Genomic DNA, 16,700 nt, shown 5'->3' on the forward strand with positions numbered 1-16,700 from the left:
GAAAACGATTGGCAGGGTGAAGTGGCTCACACCTATAATCCCAGCACTTTGGGAGGCCGAGGCATGCAGATCACTTGAGGTTAGGAGTTCAAGACTAACCTGGCCAACATGGTGAAACCATCTCTACTAAAACTACAAAGAAAATTAGCCGGGTGTGGTGGTAGGCCCCTGTAATCCCAGCTACTCGGGAGGTTCAGGCAGGTGAATCACTTTAGCTCAGGAGTTCAAGACCAGCCTGGGAGACATGGTCAAACCCGGTCTCTCAAAAAAAAAAAAAAAAAAAAAAAAAAAAAAAAAAAAGATAAAAAGGAAAGAAAAAAATAAATAAATTAATGAAAGAAAGAAAGAAAGAAGAAAATTCAGCCCATCTTGATTGCAAAAGCCTGTTGTCCCAGCTACTGAGGAGGCTGAGGTAGGAGGATCGCTTGAACCTGGGAGGTGGAGGTTGTAATGAGCCTAGATCACACCACTGCACTCTAGCCTGGGTGACAGATGAGATCCTGTCTCAAAGAAATAAATGAATAGGATTGTAAGAGAGTGCTAAGAACAATTGTACACCAACATATTGGATAACTTGGATGAAACGGACAAATTCCTAGGAACATGAACCCTACCAAGACTAAATCACAAAGAAAGTGAAAATCTGAATAGACTAGTAACTAGTAAGGAGACTGAATCAGTAACCCATTATCTCCTGCCAAAAAAAAAAAAAAAAAAAAAAAAAAAAAAAAGCCTTGGACTTGACTTCTCTATCAAATATTTAGAGAACGAATAGTAATCCTTGTTAATCCTGCCAAAACCTTGAAGAGGAGGGAGTATTCCCTAACTCATTCTATGAGGCTACAATTGCCCTGATACCAAAGCAAGACAAAGATTTTACAAGAGAAAACTGTAGAATAATATCCCATATGAAGATCGATGCCTAAAACTCCTCACCATATCCTAAGACTGTGAGGTGAAATTCATCACAGAAAAGGAAAGCCAAGCAGAAGCCTAAAACTATACCCCTAGTCTGACCGGGCGCTGGTGACTCACGCCTGTAATCCTAGCACTTTGGGTATCCTAGCACTTTGGGAAAGTGGGTGGATCGCCTGAAGTTGGGAGTTCCAGACCAAGACCAAGCTAACCAACATGGAGAAACCCCGTCTCTACTAAAAATACAAAATTAGCCAGGTGTGGTGGTGCATGCCTGTAATCCCAGCTACTCAGGAGGCTGAGGCAGGAGAATGGCGTGAACCCGGGAGGCGGAGCTTGCAGTGGGCCCAGATCTTGCCACTGCACTCCAGGTTGGGTGACAGAGTGAGACTCCGTCTGGAAGAAAAAGGAAAGAAAGAAAGAAAGAAACCAAGTAGGAAAGAAAGACAGACAGACAGACAGACAGAAAGAAAGACAGACAGACAGAAAGAAAGAAAGAAAGAAAGAGAAAGGAAGAAAGTGAGAAAGAAAGAAAAGCAAGAGAAAAGGAAAGAACGAAATAAAGAAAGAGAAAGAGAAAGAAAGAGACAGAGAGATAGGAGGAAGAAAGAAAGAAGGAAAGAAAAGAGAAAGAAAGAAAACAAAGATAGCAAGGGAAGAAAAAGAAAAGAAGGAAAGAAAGAGAGAAAGAGCGAGAAAGAGAGAGAGAAAGAAGGAAAGAAAGAAAGAAAAAAACAAAGAAAGAAAGAAGGCAGGAAAGAAAGAAAGAAAGAGTGATAGAGAGATAGAGAGGAAGGAAGAAAGGAAGGAAGGAAGAAAGAAAGAGAAAGAGAGAGAGACAAAGAAAGAAAGGAAAGATAGCAAGGGAAGAAACAGAAAAGAATGAAAGTAAGAAGGAAAGCAAACGAGAGAGAAAGAGCGAGATAGAAAGAGGGAGAGAGAGAAAGAAAGAAGGAAAGAAAGAAAGAAAGGAAAGAAAGAGAGAAAGAAGGAAAGAAAGAAAGAAGAGTGAGTGAGAGAAGGGAAGAAAGGAAGGTAGAAAACGAAAGAAAGAGAAGAAAGCAAGCCAAAAAGCCTACAGCACCCGGTATTCCCAGGCGGTCTCCCATCCAAGTACTAACCAGGCCCGACCCTGCTTAGCTTCCGAGATCAGACGAGATCGGGCGCGTTCAGGGTGGTATGGCCGTAGACGCCGGCAGAGGCGCCTGGCTGCCCCAAGAGCCCGGCCCAGCCATGCCCGCCGGCTTCCAGCCCGCACCGCCAGCCCGGGGTCGCCGGGCTCGGATCGGGACCCCCGAGCCGCTCGCCCGCGGCCTTCCCCCGGCTGCCGAGCTCCCGAGCTTCCACCACGTCGGGCCCGCTCGGAACAGGGAGTGCTCCGAGGCGTCAGGGCCCAGGGCCCACGATCCTGGGACCCCGGCGGGTCCTCCGCCCTGTCGTGGAGGTATTCTTTTGGATCCCTGGCCGCTGGGGAGCTCCTGCGAGGCCCCCTCTTGGCCCACCCCCCCAGAGGCGTCAGGGCTGGCCAAGGGCGAACAGCCGGCCCAGCCGCGCCTGGCCTTTTTCTCACAACGCCCCCACCACGCTCGCTTGTCCCGACCAAGACCCGGCCGGTGGGCAAGAGGGCGTGGGGGCTGGGGTGTTGGGGGATGGCCCTGCTTTGCCCCGGGCTGGCACTAGAGCCGGCAGCCTGATCCCCGGCGAGAGGGGCTGAGAGAAACCCAGAAACACCCCCCCACCACCAGCAGCAAATCCACAGCCCCACACACAGACACACCCGGGCGCTCGCGCGCGGGAACCCACACACGCGCGCGCGCTCACACACACACACACACACACACACACACACACACACACACGTGCACACACAAACGGCTTGAAGGAGAGCAAGGAAGAGATAGATGGAGAGATTGAAACCGAGGGAGGGAGAGAGACAGCGATCGAGAGAGACAGGGGAGGTGGAGAGGGAAAGAGACAGAGAGGCAGAGATAGAGAGAGGGACAGAGAGAGCGAGAAAGACAGACAGAGAGGGAGAGACAGAGGAAAGGCGACAGAAATAGCGCGAGGTGCAGGGGCAAACCCAGAAGAGAGAGGGGCAGGGAGCTAGAGAGCGAGAGCGATAGAGCCTTGGAGAGGGAGCGCCCTGCTCCCGTAGGCAGGGCCCTTTTGAGCAGGCCGGGATAGGGTGGAGGGGGCTTGGGCTGGGCCAGAACAGGGTGGCCAGGCCGTCCATGCGAGAGGAGCAACGGAGCGCTGAGACGGGTTTTGTCTTGGATTAATTGCTTGCTTTGGGGGTGGGTTTCGTAGGCTCCTTCCTGTGTTGGCACCTCCCTGTGCTCTTGGTGCGGTGCGGTGGGCCCCTTGATTTGCAGAGTGCGCCCGCCCTTTTGGCGGGAGCCGTGGCACCGGGCGTGCCCACGGGGCCCGCCCGAGGCCTGGGTCTCTGGCGTGTCCTCGGGACTGGAGTTTACACGAAGTTGGTGGCAATGGGAATCCGGGTGCACAGGGACTGTTTTCCTGGTTGCTGGCGAAGCAATATCCTTCCCCCGGATAAAGCAGCCCCTGCGTTCTGGAGCGGAGGTCTCGGCTGGCGTCTGTGGCACCCGCTGGCCCCGCCCGCCCCTTCCCCCGGTTTGGAAGGTTGCGGCGGCGCCCGCCCGGTGAATGGATTGAATCGCCTGTGCGTTCCGGGAGCGGGAAGGCGCCGGGAACGGCAGGGAACCCGCGCCTGCGCCTTTGGGGTCCGGCCTCCTGCCCTCCAGGGCTGGAGCCGGGCTCCTGGCCGGGCGGCGGCGAGGCGGAAGCGGTGGGATGCTGCTGCCCGGTGGTGCTTTGGTGGCGGACCCCCAGGAGGAGGTCCCCGGCTGCGGCGGGGGTGTAGGCGGGCGACAAGGGGGGAGCAGAGTCCGGGGAGGTTGGGAAGCATGGCGATAGTAGGGGCAAGGGAGGGAGAGGGGAAGCCACAAAAGCCTACAGCAGGCCGGGCGCGGTGGATCACGCCTGTAATCCCAGCACTTTGGGAGGCCGAGGCGGGTGGATCACGAGGTCAGGAGATCCAGACCAGCCTGGCTAACACGGTGAAAAACCCCGTCTCCACTAAAACTACAAAACATGAGCCGGGCGTGGTGGCGGGCGCCTGTAGTCCCAGCTGCTTGGGAGGCTGAGGCAGGAGAATGGCGTGAACCCGGGAGGCGGAGCTTGCAGTGAGCCGAGATCTTGCCACTGCACTCCAGGCTGGGTGACAGCGAGACTCCGTCTGGAAGAAAAAGGAAAGACAGAAAGAAAGAAGGAAGGAAGGAAGGAAGGAAGGAAGGAAGGAAGGAAGGAAGGAAGGAAGGAAGAAAGAAAGAAAGACAGACAGAAAGAAAGACAGAAAGAAAGAAAGAGAAAGAAAGAAAGGAAAAAGAGAGAAGAAAGAAAGAAAGAGAAAGGAAGAAAAGACAGTGAGAAAGAAGAGCAAGAAACAAGGAAAGAACGAAATAAAGAAAGAGAAAGAGAGAGAAAGAAAGAGACAGAGAGATAGGAGAAAGAAAGAAAGAAGGAAAGCAAGAAAGAAGAAAGAACGAGAAGAAAGAAAAGGAAGATAGCAAGGGAAGAAAAAGAAAAGAATGAAAGAAAGAAGGAAAGAAAGAAAGAGCAAGCAAGAGAGAGGGAGAGAGAAAGAAAGAAGGAAAGAAAGGAGGAAGGATAGAAAGAAAGATAGAGAGGTAGAAAGAAAGAAAGAAGAAAGAAAGACAGCAGAACGAAAGAAAGAAAGAGAGAGAGACAAAGAAAGAAAGGAAAGATAGCAAGGGAAGAAACAGAAAAGAATGAAAGTAAGAAGGAAAGCAAACGAGAGAGAAAGAGCAAGATAGAAAGAGGGAGAGATAGAAAGAAAGAAGGAAAGAAAGAAAGAAAGGAAAGAAAGAGAGAAAGAAGGAAAGAAAGAAGGAAAGAAAGAAAGAAGAGTGAGTGAGAGAAGGGAAGAAAGGAAGGTAGAAAAGAAAGAAAGAGAAGAAAGCAAGCCAAAAAGCCTACAGCACCCGGTATTCCCAGGCGGTCTCCCATCCAAGTACTAACCAGGCCCGACCCTGCTTAGCTTCCGAGATCAGACGAGATCGGGCGCGTTCAGGGTGGTATGGCCGTAGACGCCGGCAGAGGCGCCTGGCTGCCCCAAGAGCCCGGCCCAGCCATGCCCGCCGGCTTCCAGCCCGCACCGCCAGCCCGGGGTCGTCGTGCTCGGATCGGGATCCCGGAGCCTCTTCGCCTGCTGCCTCTCCCGGCTGCCGAGCTCCCGAGCTTCCACCACGTCGGGCCCGCTCGGAACAGAGAGTGCTCCGAGGCGTCAGGGCCCACAGCCCACGATCCTGGGACCCCGTCGGGTCCTCCGCCCTGTCGCGCAGGTATTCTTTGGGATCCCTGGCCGCTCAGGAATCCTGCGAGGCCCCCTCTTGCCCCCTCACCCAGAGTCGTCGAGGCTGGCGAAGGGCGAACAGCGTATTATCAAATGTCTTCTCTGACCACAACAAAATCGAGTTAAAAATCAATAATACAAGGAAAACTGATAAACTGACCTGTTTTCGTTTTGGAAAGTAAAGAACACACTGCTATGGTCTGAATGTCCCCCAAAATTTATATGCTGAAATTTATTTGCCAATATGATAGTATTAAGAGGTGGGCACTGGCCTGGGGTGGTGGCTAACGCTGTCATCCCAGCACTTTGGAAGGGAAAGGCAGTCAGATTGTTCCAGCCCAGGAGTTCAAGACCAGCCAGGGCAAAATGGCAAAACTTGTCTCTAGAAAAAACACCAAATTCGGTGGGCGTGGTGGTGCAGGCCTGTAGTCCCAGCTACTCAGGAGGCTGAAGCAGGAGGACTGGTGGAGCCTGGGAGGTCAAGGCTGCAGTGAGCCATGATCAGGCTACAGGCTACTGCACTGCCGTAGGGGCAATAGAATGAGACCCTGTCTCAAAAAAAAAAAAAAAAAAAAAAAAAAAAAAAAAAAAAAAAAAAAAAAAAAAAAGGGTAAAAAGGTGGATTCTTTAGGAGGCGATTATCTCATGAGGGTAGAAGTCCTTATGGATGAAATTAGAGCCCTTAGAAAAGGACTTGAGTGGGTTCATTCCCTCCGTCTCCTCCGTGTGGGGACACAATGTTCTTCCCCTCTGAAAGATGAAGCAACGTTGTGTCATCTTGGAAGGAGAGACTGGGCCCTCCTTAGACACTGAATGGGCTGATGACTTGACCTTGGACACCCCAGCCTTGAGAACTGAGAGAAATAAATGTCTCTTTTTAATAAATTATCCAGTCTCAGGTATTTGAAGAGATTCAGATATTTTCTTAAACAACCAATGGGTTAAAGAAGAAACCACAAGAGAAATCAGAAAATACAGTTGGGTGTCAGTATCCACAGGGGATTGGTTCCAGGACCCCATAAGTAGGCCAAAATCCACACAGAGTCAAGTCTTGCAGTTGGCCCTGTAAAACCTGGGCATTAAAAAAGTTAGGCCGCTGTATCCTCGGGGTTTGCGCTCTGTGAAGACTGTATTTTCAATCTGCCTTTGGTTACAGATGCAGAATTAATGAAATCAGAGGACCTACTGTACTTATTGAAAACAATTCCTGTATAAGTGCACCCTTGCAGTTCAAACCCATGTTATTCAAGGCTCAGCTGTACTCAGAAATGAATGAAAATGAAAACACAGCATAGCCAAACTTTGGGATGCAGTGAAAGCAGTGCTAACAGGGAAATTTATAGCGTGAAATGCTTACATGAAAAAAACCTAAAGAAAGCCAGGCGTCGCGGTTAATGCCTGTAATCCCAGCACTTTGGGAGGCTGAGGTGAGCCAATCACCTGAGGTCAGGAGTTCGAGACTAGCCTGAACAACAGGGAGAAACCCTGTCTCTGCTGAAAATACAAAATTAGCCGGTTGTGGTGGCAGGCGCCTGTAATCCCAGCGACTTGGGAGGCTGAAGCAAGAGAATTGCTTAAACCTGGGAGGCAGAGGTTGCAGTGAGCCGAGATCGCACCATTGCACTCCAGCCTGGGCAACAAGAGCGAGACTCCCCTCTCAAAAGAAAACAAACCAAAAAACACCCAAAGGACCTCAAATTAGCAATCTAAATTTACAATTTAGGCACTAGAAAAGAACAAATTAAACCCTAGGAAGGAAAGAAAGAGAGATTAATTCAGAAATAAATAAAACAGAAAATGCAAAAATGGAGAAAATCAACAAAACCGAAAGTTGGTTTTTTAAAAGATAAAATTGACAAACTTTATGGAGTGACTAAGAAAAAAAAAGAGAGAATACTCAAATTACTAAAATCAGAAATGGAAGTGGGGACATTACTATTGGATCCAGTCAAAATGAAAACGATTGGCAGGGTGAAGTGGCTCACACCTATAATCCCAGCACTTTGGGAGGCCGAGGCATGCAGATCACTTGAGGTTAGGAGTTCAAGACTAACCTGGCCAACATGGTGAAACCATCTCTACTAAAACTACAAAGAAAATTAGCCGGGTGTGGTGGTAGGCCCCTGTAATCCCAGCTACTCGGGAGGTTCAGGCAGGTGAATCACTTTAGCTCAGGAGTTCAAGACCAGCCTGGGGGGAGACATGGTCAAACCCGGTCTCTCCAAAAAAAAAAAAAAACAAAAAAAAAACACAAAAAAACATCAAAAGGAAAGAAAAAAAAAAATAAATAAATTAAAGAAAGAAAGAAAGAAAGAAGAAAATTCAGCCCATCTTGATTGCAAAAGCCTGTTGTCCCAGCTACTGAGGAGGCTGAGGTAGGAGGATCGCTTGAACCTGGGAGGTGGAGGTTGTAATGAGCCTAGATCACACCACTGCACTCTAGCCTGGGTGACAGATGAGATCCTGTCTCAAAGAAATAAATGAATAGGATTGTAAGAGAGTGCTAAGAACAATTGTACACCAACATATTGGATAACTTGGATGAAACGGACAAATTCCTAGGAACATGAACCCTACCAAGACTAAATCACAAAGAAAGTGAAAATCTGAATAGACTAGTAACTAGTAAGGAGACTGAATCAGTAACCCATTATCTCCTGCCAAAAAAAAAAAAAAAAAAAAAAAGCCTTGGACTTGACTTCTCTATCAAATATTTAGAGAACGAATAGTAATCCTTGTTAATCCTGCCAAAACCTTGAAGAGGAGGGAGTATTCCCTAACTCATTCTATGAGGCTACAATTGCCCTGATACCAAAGCAAGACAAAGATTTTACAAGAGAAAACTGTAGAATAATATCCCATATGAAGATCGATGCCTAAAACTCCTCACCATATCCTAAGACTGTGAGGTGAAATTCATCACAGAAAAGGAAAGCCAAGCAGAAGCCTAAAACTATACCCCTAGTCTGACCGGGCGCTGGTGACTCACGCCTGTAATCCTAGCACTTTGGGTATCCTAGCACTTTGGGAAAGTGGGTGGATCGCCTGAAGTTGGGAGTTCCAGACCAAGACCAAGCTAACCAACATGGAGAAACCCCGTCTCTACTAAAAATACAAAATTAGCCAGGTGTGGTGGTGCATGCCTGTAATCCCAGCTACTCAGGAGGCTGAGGCAGGAGAATGGCGTGAACCCGGGAGGCGGAGCTTGCAGTGGGCCCAGATCTTGCCACTGCACTCCAGGTTGGGTGACAGAGTGAGACTCCGTCTGGAAGAAAAAGGAAAGAAAGAAAGAAAGAAACCAAGTAGGAAAGAAAGACAGACAGACAGACAGACAGAAAGAAAGAAAGAAAGAAAGAAAGAAAGAAAGAAAGAAAGAAAGAAAGAGAAAGGAAGAAAGTGAGAAAGAAAGAAAAGCAAGAGAAAAGGAAAGAACGAAATAAAGAAAGAGAAAGAGAAAGAAAGAGACAGAGAGATAGGAGGAAGAAAGAAAGAAGGAAAGAAAAGAGAAAGAAAGAAAACAAAGATAGCAAGGGAAGAAAAAGAAAAGAAGGAAAGAAAGAGAGAAAGAGCGAGAAAGAGAGAGAGAAAGAAGGAAAGAAAGAAAGAAAACAAAGAAAGAAAGAAGGCAGGAAAGAAAGAAAGAAAGAGTGATAGAGAGATAGAGAGGAAGGAAGAAAGGAAGGAAGGAAGAAAGAAAGAGAAAGAGAGAGAGACAAAGAAAGAAAGGAAAGATAGCAAGGGAAGAAACAGAAAAGAATGAAAGTAAGAAGGAAAGCAAACGAGAGAGAAAGAGCGAGATAGAAGAGAGGGAGAGAGAGAAAGAAAGAAGGAAAGAAAGAAAGAAAGGAAAGAAAGAGAGAAAGAAGGAAAGAATGAAAGAAGAGTGAGTGAGTGAGAGAAGGGAAGAAAGGAAGGTAGAAAAGAAAGAAAGAGAAGAAAGCAAGCCAAAAAGCCTACAGCACCCGGTATTCCCAGGCGGTCTCCCATCCAAGTACTAACCAGGCCCGACCCTGCTTAGCTTCCGAGATCAGACGAGATCGGGCGCGTTCAGGGTGGTATGGCCGTAGACGCCGGCAGAGGCGCCTGGCTGCCCCAAGAGCCCGGCCCAGCCATGCCCGCCGGCTTCCAGCCCGCACCGCCAGCCCGGGGTCGCCGGGCTCGGATCGGGACCCCCGAGCCGCTCGCCCGCGGCCTTCCCCCGGCTGCCGAGCTCCCGAGCTTCCACCACGTCGGGCCCGCTCGGAACAGGGAGTGCTCCGAGGCGTCAGGGCCCAGGGCCCACGATCCTGGGACCCCGGCGGGTCCTCCGCCCTGTCGTGGAGGTATTCTTTTGGATCCCTGGCCGCTGGGGAGCTCCTGCGAGGCCCCCTCTTGGCCCACCCCCCCAGAGGCGTCAGGGCTGGCCAAGGGCGAACAGCCGGCCCAGCCGCGCCTGGCCTTTTTCTCACAACGCCCCCACCACGCTCGCTTGTCCCAGCCGCTGGGCAAGAGGGCGTGGGGGCTGGGGTGTTGGGGGATGGCCCTGCTTTGCCCCGGGCTGGCACTAGAGCCGGCAGCCTGATCCCCGGCGAGAGGGGCTGAGAGAAACCCAGAAACACCCCCCCACCACCAGCAGCAAATCCACAGCCCCACACACAGACACACCCGGGCGCTCGCGCGCGGGAACCCCACACACGCGCGCGCGCTCACACACACACACACACACACACACACACACACACACACACACACACACACGTGCACACACAAACGGCTTGAAGGAGAGCAAGGAAGAGATAGATGGAGAGATTGAAACCGAGGGAGGGAGAGAGACAGCGATCGAGAGAGACAGGGGAGGTGGAGAGGGAAAGAGACAGAGAGGCAGAGATAGAGAGAGGGACAGAGAGAGCGAGAAAGACAGACAGAGAGGGAGAGACAGAGGAAAGGCGACAGAAATAGCGCGAGGTGCAGGGGCAAACCCAGAAGAGAGAGGGGCAGGGAGCTAGAGAGCGAGAGCGATAGAGCCTTGGAGAGGGAGCGCCCTGCTCCCGTAGGCAGGGCCCTTTTGAGCAGGCCGGGATAGGGTGGAGGGGGCTTGGGCTGGGCCAGAACAGGGTGGCCAGGCCGTCCATGCGAGAGGAGCAACGGAGCGCTGAGACGGGTTTTGTCTTGGATTAAATTGCTTGCTTTGGGGGTGGGTTTCGTAGGCTCCTTCCTGTGTTGGCACCTCCCTGTGCTCTTGGTGCGGTGCGGTGGGCCCCTTGATTTGCAGAGTGCGCCCGCCCTTTTGGCGGGAGCCGTGGCACCGGGCGTGCCCACGGGGCCCGCCCGAGGCCTGGGTCTCTGGCGTGTCCTCGGGACTGGAGTTTACACGAAGTTGGTGGCAATGGGAATCCGGGTGCACAGGGACTGTTTTCCTGGTTGCTGGCGAAGCAATATCCTTCCCCCGGATAAAGCAGCCCCTGCGTTCTGGAGCGGAGGTCTCGGCTGGCGTCTGTGGCACCCGCTGGCCCCGCCCGCCCCTTCCCCCGGTTTGGAAGGTTGCGGCGGCGCCCGCCCGGTGAATGGATTGAATCGCCTGTGCGTTCCGGGAGCGGGAAGGCGCCGGGAACGGCAGGGAACCCGCGCCTGCGCCTTTGGGGTCCGGCCTCCTGCCCTCCAGGGCTGGAGCCGGGCTCCTGGCCGGGCGGCGGCGAGGCGGAAGCGGTGGGATGCTGCTGCCCGGTGGTGCTTTGGTGGCGGACCCCCAGGAGGAGGTCCCCGGCTGCGGCGGGGGTGTAGGCGGGCGACAAGGGGGGAGCAGAGTCCGGGGAGGTTGGGAAGCATGGCGATAGTAGGGGCAAGGGAGGGAGAGGGGAAGCCACAAAAGCCTACAGCAGGCCGGGCGCGGTGGATCACGCCTGTAATCCCAGCACTTTGGGAGGCCGAGGCGGGTGGATCACGAGGTCAGGAGATCCAGACCAGCCTGGCTAACACGGTGAAACCCCGTCTCCACTAAAACTACAAAACATGAGCCGGGCGTGGTGGCGGGCGCCTGTAGTCCCAGCTGCTTGGGAGGCTGAGGCAGGAGAATGGCGTGAACCCGGGAGGCGGAGCTTGCAGTGAGCCGAGATCTTGCCACTGCACTCCAGGCTGGGTGACAGCGAGACTCCGTCTGGAAGAAAAAGGAAAGACAGAAAGAAGAAGGAAGGAAGGAAGGAAGGAAGGAAGGAAGGAAGGAAGGAAGGAAGGAAGGAAGGAAGGAAAGAAAGACAGACAGACAGAAAGAAAGACAGAAAGAAAGAAAGAGAAAGAAAGAAAGGAGCAAAGAGAGAAGAAAGAAAGAAAGAGAAAGGAAGAAAAGACAGTGAGAAAGAAGAGCAAGAAACAAGGAAAGAACGAAATAAAGAAAGAGAAAGAGAGAGAAAGAAAGAGACAGAGAGATAGGAGAAAGAAAGAAAGAAGGAAAGCAAGAAAGAAGAAAGAACGAGAAGAAAGAAAAGGAAGATAGCAAGGGAAGAAAAAGAAAAGAATGAAAGAAAGAAGGAAAGAAAGAAAGAGCAAGCAAGAGAGAGGGAGAGAGAAAGAAAGAAGGAAAGAAAGGAGGAAGGATAGAAAGAAAGATAGAGAGGTAGAAAGAAAGAAAGAAGGAAAGACAGCAGAACGAAAGAAAGAAAGAGAGAGAGACAAAGAAAGAAAGGAAAGATAGCAAGGGAAGAAACAGAAAAGAATGAAAGTAAGAAGGAAAGCAAACGAGAGAGAAAGAGCAAGATAGAAAGAGGGAGAGATAGAAAGAAAGAAGGAAAGAAAGAAAGAAAGGAAAGAAAGAGAGAAAGAAGGAAAGAAAGAAGGAAAGAAAGAAAGAAGAGTGAGTGAGAGAAGGGAAGAAAGGAAGGTAGAAAAGAAAGAAAGAGAAGAAAGCAAGCCAAAAAGCCTACAGCACCCGGTATTCCCAGGCGGTCTCCCATCCAAGTACTAACCAGGCCCGACCCTGCTTAGCTTCCGAGATCAGACGAGATCGGGCGCGTTCAGGGTGGTATGGCCGTAGACGCCGGCAGAGGCGCCTGGCTGCCCCAAGAGCCCGGCCCAGCCATGCCCGCCGGCTTCCAGCCCGCACCGCCAGCCCGGGGTCGTCGTGCTCGGATCGGGATCCCGGAGCCTCTTCGCCTGCTGCCTCTCCCGGCTGCCGAGCTCCCGAGCTTCCACCACGTCGGGCCCGCTCGGAACAGAGAGTGCTCCGAGGCGTCAGGGCCCACAGCCCACGATCCTGGGACCCCGTCGGGTCCTCCGCCCTGTCGCGCAGGTATTCTTTGGGATCCCTGGCCGCTCAGGAATCCTGCGAGGCCCCCTCTTGCCCCCTCACCCAGAGTCGTCGAGGCTGGCGAAGGGCGAACAGCGTATTATCAAATGTCTTCTCTGACCACAACAAAATCGAGTTAAAAATCAATAATACAAGGAAAACTGATAAACTGACCTGTTTTCGTTTTGGAAAGTAAAGAACACACTGCTATGGTCTGAATGTCCCCCAAAATTTATATGCTGAAATTTATTTGCCAATATGATAGTATTAAGAGGTGGGCACTGGCCTGGGGTGGTGGCTAACGCTGTCATCCCAGCACTTTGGAAGGGAAAGGCAGTCAGATTGTTCCAGCCCAGGAGTTCAAGACCAGCCAGGGCAAAATGGCAAAACTTGTCTCTAGAAAAAACACCAAATTCGGTGGGCGTGGTGGTGCAGGCCTGTAGTCCCAGCTACTCAGGAGGCTGAAGCAGGAGGACTGGTGGAGCCTGGGAGGTCAAGGCTGCAGTGAGCCATGATCAGGCTACAGGCTACTGCACTGCCGTAGGGGCAATAGAATGAGACCCTGTCTCAAAAAAAAAAAAAAAAAAAAAAAAAAAAAAAAAAAAAAAAAAAAAAAAAAAAAGGGTAAAAAGGTGGATTCTTTAGGAGGCGATTATCTCATGAGGGTAGAAGTCCTTATGGATGAAATTAGAGCCCTTAGAAAAGGACTTGAGTGGGTTCATTCCCTCCGTCTCCTCCGTGTGGGGACACAATGTTCTTCCCCTCTGAAAGATGAAGCAACGTTGTGTCATCTTGGAAGGGGAGACTGGGCCCTCCTTAGACACTGAATGGGCTGATGACTTGACCTTGGACACCCCAGCCTTGAGAACTGAGAGAAATAAATGTCTCTTTTTAATAAATTATCCAGTCTCAGGTATTTGAAGAGATTCAGATATTTTCTTAAACAACCAATGGGTTAAAGAAGAAACCACAAGAGAAATCAGAAAATACAGTTGGGTGTCAGTATCCACAGGGGATTGGTTCCAGGACCCCATAAGTAGGCCAAAATCCACACAGAGTCAAGTCTTGCAGTTGGCCCTGTAAAACCTGGGCATTAAAAAAGTTAGGCCGCTGTATCCTCGGGGTTTGCGCTCTGTGAAGACTGTATTTTCAATCTGCCTTTGGTTACAGATGCAGAATTAATGAAATCAGAGGACCTACTGTACTTATTGAAAACAATTCCTGTATAAGTGCACCCTTGCAGTTCAAACCCATGTTATTCAAGGCTCAGCTGTACTCAGAAATGAATGAAAATGAAAACACAGCATAGCCAAACTTTGGGATGCAGTGAAAGCAGTGCTAACAGGGAAATTTATAGCGTGAAATGCTTACATGAAAAAAACCTAAAGAAAGCCAGGCGTCGCGGTTAATGCCTGTAATCCCAGCACTTTGGGAGGCTGAGGTGAGCCAATCACCTGAGGTCAGGAGTTCGAGACTAGCCTGAACAACAGGGAGAAACCCTGTCTCTGCTGAAAATACAAAATTAGCCGGTTGTGGTGGCAGGCGCCTGTAATCCCAGCGACTTGGGAGGCTGAAGCAAGAGAATTGCTTAAACCTGGGAGGCAGAGGTTGCAGTGAGCCGAGATCGCACCATTGCACTCCAGCCTGGGCAACAAGAGCGAGACTCCCTCTCAAAAGAAAACAAACCAAAAAACACCCAAAGGACCTCAAATTAGCAATCTAAATTTACAATTTAGGCACTAGAAAAGAACAAATTAAACCCTAGGAAGGAAAGAAAGAGAGATTAATTCAGAAATAAATAAAACAGAAAATACAAAAATGGAGAAAATCAACAAAACCGAAAGTTGGTTTTTTAAAAGATAAAATTGACAAACTTTATGGAGTGACTAAGAAAAAAAGAGAGAATACTCAAATTACTAAAATCAGAAATGGAAGTGGGGACATTACTATTGGATCCAGTCAAAATGAAAACGATTGGCAGGGTGAAGTGGCTCACACCTATAATCCCAGCACTTTGGGAGGCCGAGGCATGCAGATCACTTGAGGTTAGGAGTTCAAGACTAACCTGGCCAACATGGTGAAACCATCTCTACTAAAACTACAAAGAAAATTAGCCGGGTGTGGTGGTAGGCCCCTGTAATCCCAGCTACTCGGGAGGTTCAGGCAGGTGAATCACTTTAGCTCAGGAGTTCAAGACCAGCCTGGGAGACATGGTCAAACCCGGTCTCTACAAAAAAAAAACAAAAAAACAAAAAAACATCAAAAGGAAAGAAAAAAAATAAATAAATTAAAGAAAGAAAGAAAGAAAGAAGAAAATTCAGCCCATCTTGATTGCAAAAGCCTGTTGTCCCAGCTACTGAGGAGGCTGAGGTAGGAGGATCGCTTGAACCTGGGAGGTGGAGGTTGTAATGAGCCTAGATCACACCACTGCACTCTAGCCTGGGTGACAGATGAGATCCTGTCTCAAAGAAATAAATGAATAGGATTGTAAGAGAGTGCTAAGAACAATTGTACACCAACATATTGGATAACTTGGATGAAACGGACAAATTCCTAGGAACATGAACCCTACCAAGACTAAATCACAAAGAAAGTGAAAATCTGAATAGACTAGTAACTAGTAAGGAGACTGAATCAGTAACCCATTATCTCCTGCCAAAAAAAAAAAAAAGCCTTGGACTTGACTTCTCTATCAAATATTTAGAGAACGAATAGTAATCCTTGTTAATCCTGCCAAAACCTTGAAGAGGAGGGAGTATTCCCTAACTCATTCTATGAGGCTACAATTGCCCTGATACCAAAGCAAGACAAAGATTTTACAAGAGAAATTTGTAGAATAATATCCCATATGAAGATCGATGCCTAAAACTCCTCACCATATCCTAAGACTGTGAGGTGAAATTCATCACAGAAAAGGAAAGCCAAGCAGAAGCCTAAAACTGTACCCCTAGTCTGACCGGGCGCTGGTGACTCACGCCTGTAATCCTAGCACTTTGGGTATCCTAGCACTTTGGGAAAGTGGGTGGATCGCCTGAAGTTGGGAGTTCCAGACCAAGACCAAGCTAACCGACATGGAGAAATCCCGTCTCTACTAAAAATAGAAAATTAGTCAGGTGTGATGGTGTATGCCTGTAATCCCAGCTATTCAGGAGGCTGAGGCAGGAGAATCGCTTGAACCCCGTAGGCGGAGGTTGCGGTAAGCTGGTATCGTGCCAGTGCACTCCAGACTGGGTAACAAGAGCAAAACTCTGTCTTAAAAAAAAAAAAAAAAAAAAAGGCTCCTGAAGCTGATAAGCAACTTCATGAAAGCCTCAGGATAAAAAATCAATGTGCAAAAATCACAGGGATTCTTATACACCAATAACAGACAAACAGAGAGCCAAATCATCAGTGAAGTCCCATTCACAATTGCTACAAAGGGAACAAAATACCTAGGAATCCAACTTACAAGGGATGTGAAGGACCTCTTCAAGGAGAACTTCAACCAGTGCTCAACAAAATAAAGGAGGACACAAACAAATGGAAGAAAATTCCATGCTCATGGATAGGAAGAATCAATATCATGAAATATGATATTGATGAATTTCATGATAAATCAATATCCTGAAAATGGCCATACATGGCCATGAAAATGGCCAATGAAAAGGTAATTTATAGATTCAATGCTATCCCCATGAAGCTACCAATGACTTAACAGAATTGGAAAAAACTACTTGTAAGTTCATGGAACCCAAAAAGAGCCCTCATTGCCAAGACAATCCTAAGCAAAAAGAACAAAGCTGGAGGCATCACACTACCTGACTTCAAACTACAGTACTTCAAGATACAAGGCTACAGTAACCAAAACAGCATGGTACTGGTACAAAAACAGAGATAGAGACCGATGGAACATAACAGAGGCCTCAGAAATAACACCACACATCTACAACCATCTGCTCTTTGACAACCTGACGAAAACTATAAATGGGAAAAAAATTCCCTATTTAATAAATGGTGCTGGGAAAACTGGCTAGCCATATGTGGAAAGCTGAAACTGGATCCCTTTCTCACACCTTATACAAAAGCTAATTCAAGGTGGATTCAAGACTTAAATATTAGACCTAAAAGCATAAAAACCCTAGAAGAAAACCTAGG

General features: G+C 49.1%; 1 protein-coding gene and 4 non-coding genes across 5 annotated transcripts in view; 1 reads left to right on the forward strand and 4 right to left on the reverse strand.

Moving 5' to 3' along the window:
• Positions 1–16,700, forward strand: part of RAB4A (RAB4A, member RAS oncogene family) — a 683,172-nt gene that overhangs the window by 55,239 nt on the left and 611,233 nt on the right. The window lies entirely within an intron of this gene.
• On the reverse strand, positions 1,988–2,106 carry LOC126944078 (5S ribosomal RNA). Its single transcript, XR_007721945.1, has one exon. It is a non-coding gene; the product is annotated as a 5S ribosomal RNA (ribosomal RNA).
• On the reverse strand, positions 4,926–5,044 carry LOC126944083 (5S ribosomal RNA). The gene has a single exon (XR_007721946.1). It is a non-coding gene; the product is annotated as a 5S ribosomal RNA (ribosomal RNA).
• Positions 9,259–9,377, reverse strand: LOC126944090 (5S ribosomal RNA). The gene has a single exon (XR_007721947.1). It is a non-coding gene; the product is annotated as a 5S ribosomal RNA (ribosomal RNA).
• Positions 12,198–12,316, reverse strand: LOC126944098 (5S ribosomal RNA). Its single transcript, XR_007721951.1, has one exon. It is a non-coding gene; the product is annotated as a 5S ribosomal RNA (ribosomal RNA).

Source organism: Macaca thibetana, chromosome 1 (genome assembly GCF_024542745.1).
Source record: "Macaca thibetana thibetana isolate TM-01 chromosome 1, ASM2454274v1, whole genome shotgun sequence".
Taxonomy (NCBI): Eukaryota; Metazoa; Chordata; class Mammalia; order Primates; family Cercopithecidae; genus Macaca; species Macaca thibetana.